The following is a 12,546-nucleotide window of genomic DNA, read 5'->3' on the forward strand; positions in this document are numbered from 1 at the left end:
TCTGTGTGTGCGTGTCTGTGTGTGTGCGTGTCTGTGTGTCTGTGTGTGTGTGTGTCTGTGTGTGCGTGTCTGTGTGTGTGTGTGTGCGTGTCTGTGTGTCTGTGTGTGTCTGTGTGTCTGTGTGTGTCTGTGTGCTACATATGTGTAGTTTGCGTGTCTCTCTCTCCATGGATTTGTCTCCGGGTCCACCGGTGTTTTCCCTCTGCGTTCAGGATCACCGTTTGGCCGCTCTGAATGTCCATGTGATAAGCCGTTTGAGCGATCTTCATTTGCGAAGATCTGTGAGGCCTTACCCGGTCAAACGCGTAGGTGCTGCTCACCGACAGGACTTGGCCCAACGGTCTGTTAAAGGCTATACGGGGGATCTTTGTCTTTGTCTCGGCGCAGTTGAGAACAGCGAAGATGGAACGTACACGGGTCTCCATCTCAATAAAGTGTCAGACGGTGAGTCAAGTCGATACCTCAACTCCCTTCCCCCCTCACTGCCTCGGTCACATCCACGCCTTACTGTTCGTTCCCAACTGCACTGTTTTGTTATTTGCATTGTTTCCCATTTGTATTGTTTTATATTTGCATTGTTTACCATTTGCATTGTTTGTTTTATATTTGCATTGTTTCCCATTTGCATTGTTTTATATTTGCATTGTTTACCATTTGCATTGTTTGTTTTATATTTGCATTGTTTCCCATTTGCATTGTTTTATATTTGCATTGTTTCCCATTTGCATTGTTTGTTTTATATTTGCATTGTTTCCCATTTGTATTGTTTTATATTTGCATTGTTTACCATTTGCATTGTTTGTTTTATATTTGCATTGTTATCCATTTGTATTGTTTTATATTTGCATTGTTTACCATTTGCATTGTTTGTTTTATATTTGCATTGTTTCCCATTTGTATTGTTTCCCATTTCCATTGTTTGTTTTCTCTTTGCATTGTTTCCCATTTCCATTGTTTGTTTTCTATTTGCATTGTTTACCATTTGCATTGTTTCCCATTTCCATTGTTTGTTTTCTATTTGCATTGTTTCCCATTTGCATTGTTTGTTTTCTATTTGCATTGTTTCCCATATACATAGTTTCCCATTTGCATTGTTCCCCATCTGTACTGTTTCCCATTTGTATTGTCTGAATCTCATTTCCATTGTTTTATATTTGCATTGTTTCCCATTTGCATTCTCTGTTTACCATTTCCGTTGTTTCTCATTGCTAAAATTTCATTGCCATTGTTTTCCGTTTGCATTGTTTTCTGTTTGCATTGTTTTCTGTTTGCATTGTTTTCCATTTGCATTGTTTCTCATTTGCATTGTTTCCCATTTGTATTGTTTCCCGTTGGTATTGTTTTCCATTTGTATTGTTTTCCGTTTGTATTGTTTTCCATTTGTATTGTTTTCCGTTTGCATTGTTTTCTGTTTGCATTGTTTTCCGTTTGCATTGTTTTCCGTTTGCATTGTTTTCCATTTGCATTGTTTCCCATTTGCATTGTTTCCCATTTGTATTGTTTCCCGTTTGTATTGTTTTCCATTTGTATTGTTTTCCGTTTGCATTGTTTTCCATTTGCATTGTTTTCCGTTTGCATTGTTTTCCATTTGCATTGTTTTCCGTTTGCATTGTTCCCCATCTTCGTTGTTTGTTTCCCCATTGTTGTGTTCGTTTCCCACTCTATTGTTTTATCTCTGGGTATCCGTCGATCCGTACAAGAACGATGAGGGGATGCCACACAGCCCGTTACAAATAGAAATTACTGCGATGAAGCCGCTGGCGATGAAGCCGCTGATGATGATGACGCTGCTGCTGCTGATGATGCTGATTATGAAGCTGCTGCTGATGATGATGATGACGCTGCTGCTGCTGATGATGATGATGCTGATTATGAAGCTGATGATGATGATGATGATAATGACGCTGCTGCTGCTGATGATGATGCTGATTATGAAGCTGCTGATGATGATGAACCTGCTGCTGCTGATGATGATGACGCTGATGATGATGACGCTGCTGCTGATGATGCTAATTATGAAGCTGCTGCTGCTGATGATGCGGCTACTGCTGACAAATCTGATGCTGCTGATAATGATGCATATGCTGCTGCTGATGATGATGAAGCTGCTGCTGATGCTGCTGCTGATGATGATGATGCTGCTGATGATGATGAAGCTGTTGCTGATGAACCTGCTGATGATGATGATGATGAAGCCGACGATGAGTGTAACTCCAAACGTTGGGAGGATGGATGTGCTTTGAGCCGTGCCCAAGCCGTGAGACGCGAAAAACACGGAAACACGTTGAGCGGGTCCTTTGTGGCGAATGTGGCGAGCGCTTGCGGCGTGGTGAGCGAGCGTGAGGTCAGGAGGGTCGCTCACAATCTCTCCCGCACCTGGCGAGCACCGTGTGTGAGTGAGTGGGTGTGTGGGTGAGTGTGTGAGTGTGTGGGTGAGTGTGTGGGTGAGTGTGTGAGTGTGTGGGTGAGTATGTGGGTGAGTGTGTGAGTGTGTGAGCGAGCGTGAGGTCAGGAGGGTCGCTCACAATCTCTCCCGCACCTGGCGAGCACCGTGTGTGAGTGAGTGGGTGGGTGAGTGGGTGAGTGTGTGTGTGGGTGAGTGAGTGAGTGGGTGAGTGAGTGTGTGGGTGAGTGTGTGAGTGTGTGAGCGAGCGTGAGGTCAGGGGGGGGCGCTCACAATCTCTCCCGCACCTGGCGAGCACCGTGTGTGAGTGAGTGGGTGTGTGGGTGAGTGTGTGAGTGTGTGGGTGAGTGTGTGGGTGAGTGTGTGAGTGTGTGGGTGAGTGTGTGGGTGAGTGTGGGTGAGTGTGTGAGTGAGTGTGTGGGTGAGTGTGTGGGTGAGTGTGTGAGTGAGTGAGTGTGTGGGTGAGTGTGTGGGTGAGTGTGTGAGTGTGTGAGCGAGCGTGAGGTCAGGAGGGTCGCTCACAATCTCTCCCGCACCTGGCGAGCACCGTGTGTGAGTGAGTGGGTGTGTGGGTGAGTGTGTGAGTGTGTGGGTGAGTGTGTGGGTGAGTGTGTGAGTGTGTGGGTGAGTATGTGGGTGAGTGTGTGAGTGTGTGAGCGAGCGTGAGGTCAGGGGGGGGCGCTCACAATCTCTCCCGCACCTGGCGAGCACCGTGTGTGAGTGAGTGGGTGGGTGAGTGGGTGAGTGTGTGTGTGGGTGAGTGAGTGAGTGAGTGTGTGGGTGAGTGTGTGAGTGTGTGAGCGAGCGTGAGGTCAGGGGGGGCGCTCACAATCTCTCCCGCACCTGGCGAGCACCGTGTGTGAGTGAGTGGGTGTGTGGGTGAGTGTGTGAGTGTGTGGGTGAGTGTGTGGGTGAGTGTGTGAGTGTGTGGGTGAGTATGTGGGTGAGTGTGTGAGTGTGTGAGCGAGCGTGAGGTCAGGGGGGGCGCTCACAATCTCTCCCACACCTGGCGAGCACCGTGTGTGAGTGAGTGGGTGAGTGGGTGAGTGTGTGTGTGAGTGTGTGTGTGGGTGAGTGAGTGAGTGGGTGAGTGAGTGTGTGGGTGAGTGTGTGTGTGAGTGAGTGAGTGAGTGTGAGAGTGTGGGTGAGTGTGTGGGTGAGTGTGAGTGAGTGTGTGAGTGAGTGAGTGAGTGTGAGAGTGTGGGTGAGTGTGTGGGTGAGTGTGGGTGAGTGTGTGAGTGAGTGTGTGGGTGAGTGTGTGGGTGAGTGTGTGAGTGAGTGAGTGTGTGGGTGAGTGTGTGTGTGGGTGAGTGTGTGAGCGAGCGTGAGGTCAGGGGGGGCTCACAATCTCTCCCGCACCTGGCGAGCACCGTGTGTGAGTGAGTGTGTGAGTGAGTGTGTGTGTGGGTGTGTGGGTGAGTGTGTGGGTGAGTGTGTGGGTGAGTGTGTGGGTGAGTGTGTGAGTGAGTGTGTGGGTGAGTGTGTGGGTGAGTGAGTGGGTGAGTGAGTGGGTGAGTGAGTGGGTGAGTGAGTGGGTGAGTGTGTGTGTGAGTGAGTGTGCGTGTGAGTGAATGAATGTGTGAGTGTGTGGGTGAGTGTGTGTGTGAGTGTGTGGGTGAGTGAATGAATGTGTGAGTGTGTGAGTGAGTGAGTGGGTGAGTGAGTGGGTGAGTGTGTGTGTGAGTGAGTGTGCGTGTGAGTGAATGAATGTGTGAGTGTGTGGGTGAGTGTGTGGGTGAGTGTGCGTGTGAGTGAATGAATGTGTGAGTGTGTGGGTGAGTGTGTGGGTGAGTGTGTGTGTGAGTGTGTGTGTAGTAACGCTCACGACTCGTTCACACCGGAGTTGGAGGCACACTTGTTTATTTAACACCAACGTTGTGACATACACATTTGAGGGGGTATCGGCCCCCTCACCCGTCTATCTGAGGACACACCTCTCTAGCTAACCCTAGCCTGCCTCTGAGTCCTCCACTAATGGGCTAGGGGAGGCTATCTTGGCCCGACACTGGTCAGTCGGGCCCGGTACCCAGAGTCCAGACCAGCACTGGCTCTGGCTCTGGTACCACGCCACTGGCTCGAGCCTGCGCGGTCCTGATAAGGACGGCGTACCAGGGGGAGTCCAGGGCTCTATCTCAGACGTCTTCCGCCTCCTCTTCTTTAGCTAAACATCACTCCCGAGCCCTTCGATACAATCCCCTTTTATACCCAACCCCTCCCTGAGGGGTGGGGCCCCGGGGGATCATAACGACCGAATCGACCCCCCAGGGTGTCTGGCGCGGACGTCGCAGAGGGCACCTGCTTGTGCACACATGTAGCCCCGCCTACTGTGTTTGTTTACCATAGGCTGCCATGCATAACGGGCTCTCTCTCTAACACCCCTACATCACTCCCCCCCGCATAGCATGCAGCCGTCCCGGCTGCCAACATACAAAAATTTGACAATAAAGGTGCCTTCACCCCCTGACCGCGCGTGTGCCTCACTATTTTTTGAACAATAACAGGAACCAGAACAAGAACGCAACAACAAGATGAGAAACAACCCGACGCACCCCCCCGAATAAATACGAATTCCGTAAAAAAAACAGCTTATATACAACCAGCAGGGAACCCACCCCGCACACACAACAAACGGTGAACCCAGCATATGTACATCCGAGGAGCGGGAAACACACCATCCACACAACACCCAATAAACACAACAGCTATGTACACATTTTCCGGCCTCACAACAGTTTGCGCATTTTAGCGCGCGTCCTTGCAGCGGGCCCCTCACACGGGGTAACCCCGCGTGGCGGACAATCAGGTGGCGACTGTCCGTCTTGAGGTGAGCATTCCTCTGACTCCGCGTGACCCTCGGCATCCGCAGGAGGGGTGATCGGGCGTGAGCCCGTCACTCCTGATGCTCCTGAAGGTGGCACAGCCGGCAAGGCATTTGGTGAGAGCGACGGAGACGGACCCAGCAAGTCGGCCGACCCCCCACATGTTTGGCCACGCGCGTGTGAAGTGGGGTTGTGAACCGCAGCGAAGGGTTTTAATCTGGAGGGGTGCACGAACCATCGCCGCTTCCCCCACTTGATGCGCACGCACTGCGGACGTAACACCTCCACCACTTCCACAGGGCCCCGCCACGGCCGCACAAGTTTAGAGGAGGTTGCCAGTGGCACCTGGGGGCAGTGCAACCATGCCTTGTCCCCCGGCTTCCACTGCAGCATGTGCGCTCGACTCAATCTGAGGCGCTCATTTGCCTTCTGACGGAGGTCAGAGTTTTGCATTGCAGCATCCCGTGCCTCGGTCAATTTGTCCAGATTAAATTTAACGTGGTCAGCCAGATTAGTTTTTCCCTGCGGCACGGGGATCCGCAACTGGGCACGAACAGGCGGGTCTGGTTCTCGGCCGTACATAAGGTAAAAGGGAGAAAACCCCGTAGCCGCATGGGGTGCCATCCGGTACGCCGCCAAGACCCCCTGAATTTGTAGGTCCCAATCCGTTTGCGAGTCCGAAACTTGTTGTGATAACATGGACGAGATGGTGCGATGCAAACGTTCGACCATCCCGTCAGTTTGTGGGTGATATGGGGAGGTCCGAATTTTCTTTGTGCCCAGGAGATCGCAGACTTGTCTGAGTAGTTTACCGGAAAAATTTCTGCCCTGGTCGGTCAGCAGCCTCTCCGGAGCACCTTTGTCCAGGACATAACCCTGAACAAAGGCCTCCACGATGGCTGCTGCCGACTGGTTGGCCAAAGGCCAGGCCATAGGCCAACGTGTAAAATACTCGACACCCGTCAACAAATATCTATTCCCTCTGGGGGTGGCGGGGAATGGTCCCAAAATGTCCAGAGCGACCAGCTCGTTTATCCTGGACACTTTGATCGATTGCAAGGGCGGGTTAGACTCCCGTGCCGGCGGTTTGCGTTGTGCACATTGAGGGCACGATCCCAACAAATCCCCCACATCCCTCGTCATGCCAGGCCAGTAAAAATCAAGTTGCAGCAAGGCGAGAGTCTTTTGGGTCCCCAGGTGTAGGAGGCGCTCATGAGCGGCCCATACCACCCTACCCCGCAACCCAGTAGGGACAACCAGCCGATGTCGACGTGACTTCCCGTCCCAATGCATTAGCAGACCTTGGCACATTTCCCATGCGTCGGAACCACCACTTTTTCCCCCCGCCGCACCGCCAACGCGACGTCGCCACCCGAGGAGGGAGACATCCTCCATCTGGAGGCGCCCCCATTCAATGACGGGCAACCCCAACAGGGAATCTTTGCCCTGCTGTTCGATCGAATTAGGAACCATTGCATCGTCGTCGTTGGCGGCCGCCAAGACAGGTACCGATGTGTCCCCTGGAGGCCTGCAACGTCCAGACCCCAGGAGGCATGCACACTCGGAGGTGGTTGGCAAGCGTGACAGAGCGTCCGCGTTGGTGTGGCGAACGCCCTTACGGTATGTGGTTTGGAAATCGTAATCCTGGAGGACCTCCAACCATCGGGACAATTGTCCCGATGGCTGTTGAACCCTCAGGGCGTACTGCAGTGCCGCATGATCTGTGCGGACGGTGAAATGCCGACCGTACAGATATGGGCGATACTGTTGGACGAAATGGACAATTGCCAACAGTTCCCTACGGGTGACACAATACCGTTGCTCCGCTGGAGACAACACCCGACTGCCGTACGCAACCACATGTTCCACGCCGTCAACCACCTGGGAGAGCACGCCCCCAATACCCGTGTTGCTCGCATCGGTGTCGAGCAAGAACGGTTTTGAAAAATCAGGGTAAATCAGGGGAGGAGCGTTTACCAAAGCATCCCGAAGGGAGCAAAAAGCAGCCTCCTCCTCCTGACCCCAGCAAAACCGAACCCCTTTAGATGTTAAAGCATGTAGGGGTTTGGCGATAGTCGCAAAATTAGCGACGAAGCGTCTATAATACGACGCAAACCCAATAAAACTCCTAACCTCTCCCACTGAGGTGGGAGTCGGCCAGGAGCTTACACACTGCGTTTTGGCGGGATCGGTAGAAATACCTGAGCGCCCCACGATGTGCCCCAAATAACGCACCGACTCGCGTAACAAATGGCATTTTTGGGGCTTAAATTTCAAATTAGCAGCCCGCATCTTTAGGAAAACCGCCCGCAACCTCTGGAGATGTTCCTCAAAAGTTTTGCCAAAGACAATGACGTCATCCAAATAAATCAGGCACGACTCCCATTGCAATCCAGCCAAAACCAATTCCATCAACCGCTGGAAAGTTGCCGGCGCTGAGTGTAAGCCCATCGGCAACCGGTTGAATTGAAACAGGCCGTGCGGAGTACGGAAAGCAGTTTTAGGCTTTGAATCATCGTCCAGAGGAAGCTGCCAGAATCCCGAAAGTAAGTCCAATGTGGAGAAGAATCGCGCTCCCGCCAAGGCGTCAAGCGATTCGTCCATCCGTGGGAGCGGGTATGCGTCGGCAACCGTAATTTTATTAAGGCGCCGAAAGTCAACGCAAAACCGCAACGAACCGTCCTGCTTCTTAACCAGGACGATCGGCGCTCCCCAAGGGCTGTTGGAGGGAGAAATTATGTCGGCGGCTAGCATGTCATCAACAGCCGATTTGACATGGTCCTTTTCGGCGGGACTCAACCGAAAAGGATTTTGGCGTATTGGCGCGCTGTCACCCGTATCAATATGGTGACGCAGCAGATGAGTGCAGCCCAAATCGTATTTATCCCGACTGAAAACGTCGGAAAATTCCCTCAGTAGTGTCTTAAGACGTTGGCGCTCTAAATTTGACAGGTCCGTCGATCCCGCGCAAAGCGCCTCGAGCCACCCTTCATCGCTGTCTGAATGTGGTCGCGGTGCAGGGGCAGCGCCGACATGACTCGCGACGGGTTCCTCACAGGGCACCGGCGTTGCGTGAGCAAGCACGGTCCCCTGTGGGACCACCACCGTCTGCGAGCCCACATTGAGGACCGCGATGAAGGGTTCTCCATCCCCTCTCACTATGGTCTGGGCCGGGAGTAAATTAGGTCCACTGACCCCGGCCCTAGACGGTCCCAGCAAAACCCCTTGAGCCCCAATGCCCTTAGCGAAGGGCCGCCGAAGTCTCAAAGGAATTAACATTTGCGCCCCCGGAGGAACGCGCACCGTTCTATCTACGAACGCCGGCACCGTCGCGAACGCCGTCCGGCTCGTAGCGGGGGATGGCAAAAACGCCATGCGTCGGCCCGATGGGAGCTCAATGCATCCCTGGTCGATTAATATCCTAATCGGCATTTTGGCCAGGAAATCCGTCCCCAGCAGGCACGGAACCGCCAGCGAGGAGGAAACAAAAATCGGCCCAGATAATTTAATATCCCCGACACAAATTTGGGCTCGAATTTGTCCGATGATGCCAAGTGAACCCCCGTTAGCAGCAAAGAATGGCACATTAACAGGCATCAAAGGACGGCTCTGGGCAGGGAGAATGTTATAAATCAACTCCGAAATAATGGTCGCCGATGCTCCTGTATCGACCAGGATGCGCACCTCGACCCCATCGATGTGACCCACAACGGCCGACGACCCCGATGACGCGGCTACAACCCGATGGGCCAACACGGACCACTGGCTGGGTTCAATGTGAGTACCCAGAGCGGTGCGTGTTGGTGCCATGGTACGCGATATTTGCCCCCCCTTCGCTGCGGTGTTCGAGTGTGTGACGGGCGTGTGCGTGGGCCAAACATGAGGGGTGCCGCGACTCGCCGGATTATGATGGTGGAGCTTGTGACGAGGGCCGGCGTCCCGTTGAGGTGTCGTTCCGCGCTGCCGAGGAGAGCGGCACCCCGAGGCGACGTGGCCCCGGATGCCGCAGTTATAACAGCGTGGAAGCGCTGGTGGCGACGATGGACGTTGTAGACGGCTTGAACCGGCCCGGTCCTCCCGCGCTCCCGCTCCGTGCTGCCGTTGATGGTTGATGGCGCAAACCTCTTCCGCCGGGAGGGTGGCCGCAGCGACGGCGCGCCCGCTCGCCGCCTTGCTGGCCTTCCGTCGTTGAGAGGACAGGTTTGCGTGGAGGAGACGGGCCGCTTGGAGGGAGCACATCTCTGCATCGTCCTGTGCGACAATGACGATGTCTAAGTCGTCCGCCAGCAAAAGTATCTTCTCTGTCACCATGGCGTCGACACCCTCGTCATCCATTCGTGGAAAGGCCTCCTTCGCCAGTGCCAGGAGGCTTGTGCGGTACGCCAGGGGCGACTCCTTCGTCCCCCGCTGGCGATCGTAAAAGAGTTGGCGACAGTCCGATGGTGGACCATATACCGCCGACAGCACCTGCATCGCCTTCCGCAGCGTGGAGCGCCTCTCCTTTGAAGCCGATGTTAGAGTGGCGAGGGCGTCGCTGTCGAGAAGTGCTGGCAGCGCGCGGAGAGCCTCGGCGTCTGTCCACTGTGCCATCTCCTGGTGAGCGAGGAAGCGCCGCTGGAAGCCGCCCCAGTCGCCATCCTCGCCCACAAATTCCTTGAGTGGAGGTAGCCGCTGATGTAAGGCAGCGGCTGCAGAGGAAGAACGCACTCCCTCGTCCGCCTCACTCAACTCAGCGTCGGCACGAACCAGCGATGGCATCGCCGGTCGCACCCGTGGTGACGCGGCAGGCACTGTACTCCCGCCGTTGGACGCGATGCTTAGAGCGGCCACGCCCTCAACAGCAGCTGCGGCGATGGCGGGAGTTTCAAAATGTTGCTCCGTTGAAATGGCGGGAAGGCGCTGTGGTCGTTGGCTGCTGTCGCCTCGTGGCGGTCCCGCAGCCCCCAGCCGCGTGATGTTGTCGAGCATGGCGGCTGCGGCGTACAGCAGCTCGGCCAGCTTCGCGTGCGCCTGCCTCAGCCCCTCCGTCGACGGCTCCCCTTCCTCCAGCTGCTGTGGCGTGGATGCACCCAGCCCCGGCTGCTCGATGGCATCTTCAGCCATCTCGGGCCCTCCGACTGCAGCGGTGTCCTCCGCCCCTGGTACTCCGACTCGAGTCGTCCGGCGTGTATCCATGTTCGTACTTTGTTTCACTTCTGACGCCAGATGTAGTAACGCTCACGACTCGTTCACACCGGAGTTGGAGGCACACTTGTTTATTTAACACCAACGTTGTGACATACACATTTGAGGGGGTATCGGCCCCCTCACCCGTCTATCTGAGGACACACCTCTCTAGCTAACCCTAGCCTGCCTCTGAGTCCTCCACTAATGGGCTAGGGGAGGCTATCTTGGCCCGACACTGGTCAGTCGGGCCCGGTACCCAGAGTCCAGACCAGCACTGGCTCTGGCTCTGGTACCACGCCACTGGCTCGAGCCTGCGCGGTCCTGATAAGGACGGCGTACCAGGGGGAGTCCAGGGCTCTATCTCAGACGTCTTCCGCCTCCTCTTCTTTAGCTAAACATCACTCCCGAGCCCTTCGATACATTCCCCTTTTATACCCAACCCCTCCCTGAGGGGTGGGGCCCCGGGGGATCATAACGACCGAATCGACCCCCCAGGGTGTCTGGCGCGGACGTCGCAGAGGGCACCTGCTTGTGCACACATGTAGCCCCGCCTACTGTGTTTGTTTACCATAGGCTGCCATGCATAACGGGCTCTCTCTCTAACACCCCTACATGTGTGTGAGTGTGTGGGTGAGTGAATGAATGTGTGAGTGTGTGAGTGAGTGAGTGGGTGAGTGAGTGGGTGAGTGTGTGTGTGGGTGAGTGTGCGTGTGAGTGAATGAATGTGTGAGTGTGTGGGTGAGTGTGTGTGTGAGTGTGTGGGTGAGTGTGTGGGTGAGTGTGTGTGTGAGTGAATGAATGTGTGAGTGTGTGTGTGAGTGTGTGGGTGAGTGTGTGGATGAGTGTGTGGATGAGTGAATGAATGTGTGAGTGTGTGGGTGGGTGTGTGTGTGAGTGAGTGTGCGTGTGAGTGAATGAATGTGTGAGTGTGTGGGTGAGTGTGTGTGTGAGTGTGTGGGTGAGTGTGTGGGTGAGTGTGTGTGTGAGTGTGTGGGTGAGTGTGTGGGTGAGTGTGTGTGTGTGATGGCTACATGAGTGATCTTTGACTTTGTGTGATTTTTCAGAGACCTACGACACAATTGGAAACTGAAGAAGGATCGTGTCCCCGGGCATCGTGGCGTCTTGCAAGTGCCTCACCCCTCCACTCACCACACCACTCACCCTTCCACTCACCAAATCACTCACCACACCACTCACTACACCACTCACCCTCCACTCACCAAATCACTCACCCCCCCCCCCCACCGTATCCCTCACCCCACCATCCCTCATCGCCGAGCAAATCGACGCGTGGGAGTTGAGTTAGCGTCTACTGTAATCAGCAACCAGTTGATTGCGCAATTTGCCCGCAACCGGTTGATTGCGCAAGTTGCCCGCAACCAGTTGCGCAAGTTGCCCGCAACCGGTCGATTGCGCAAGTTGCCCGCAACCAGTTGCGCAAGTTGCCCGCAACTAGTTGATTGCGCTAGTTGCCCGCAACCAGTTGATTGCGCAAGTTGCCCGCAACCGGTTGATTGCACAAGTTGCTCGCAACCAGTTGATTGCGCAAGTTGCCTGCAACCAGTTGATTGCGCAAGTTGCCTGCAACCGGTTAATTGCCCAACTTGCTCGCAACCGGTTGAATGCGCAAGTTGCCCGCAACCGGTTGATTGCACAAGTTGCTCGCAACCAGTTGATTGCGCAAGTTGCCCGCAACCGGTTGCGCAAGTTGCTCGCAACCGATGTATCACGCAAGTTGCCCGCAACCGGTCGATTGCGCAAGTCGCCGGCGACTGGTTGCAGGAGACCTCCACACGCGAGCCGTTCGATTGCATGCAACCGGTCGGTGTGCAACTGGTTTCTCAGGTATGAACCCGTAGGCACAGGCGCAGCCCTGCAAGTGCCCTCGAGGTGTCTCTTGGCCTACTCTTCCTCGTTGGCCTTTAAGTCTCAACCGGACAAAGACCACCCGTGTAGCCTTAACAGACTGTAGGGGCAAGTGCGTTTAGCGAGCAGCACCTATGAAGGCCGGCACGGCGCACGAGGGGGTGGGTGGCCAGCACCACTCACTCACACAGACACACACAAAGACAAAGATCCCCCAAATAGCCTTCAACAGACTATAGGGGCAAGTGCGTGTAGCGAGCAGCACCTATGAAGGCCGGCACGGCACACGAG

The 12,546-nt window shown here is 54.6% G+C and overlaps 1 long non-coding RNA gene across 1 annotated transcript in view; it reads left to right on the plus strand.

Annotated features, from left to right (window-relative positions):
• Positions 1 to 11,634, plus strand: part of LOC144741061 (uncharacterized) — a 27,695-nt gene extending 16,061 nt beyond the window's left edge. Inside the window, exons 5-6 of the long non-coding RNA XR_013589863.1 lie at positions 388 to 444; positions 11,454 to 11,634. This is a non-coding gene — a long non-coding RNA (uncharacterized LOC144741061). The remainder of the gene's footprint in view (positions 1 to 387; positions 445 to 11,453) is intronic.
• Positions 11,635 to 12,546: the final 912 nt, after the last annotated feature.

Source organism: Lampetra planeri, unplaced genomic scaffold (genome assembly GCF_965212315.1).
Source record: "Lampetra planeri unplaced genomic scaffold, kcLamPlan1.2.h2 scaffold_413, whole genome shotgun sequence".
Taxonomy (NCBI): domain Eukaryota; kingdom Metazoa; phylum Chordata; class Hyperoartia; order Petromyzontiformes; family Petromyzontidae; genus Lampetra; species Lampetra planeri.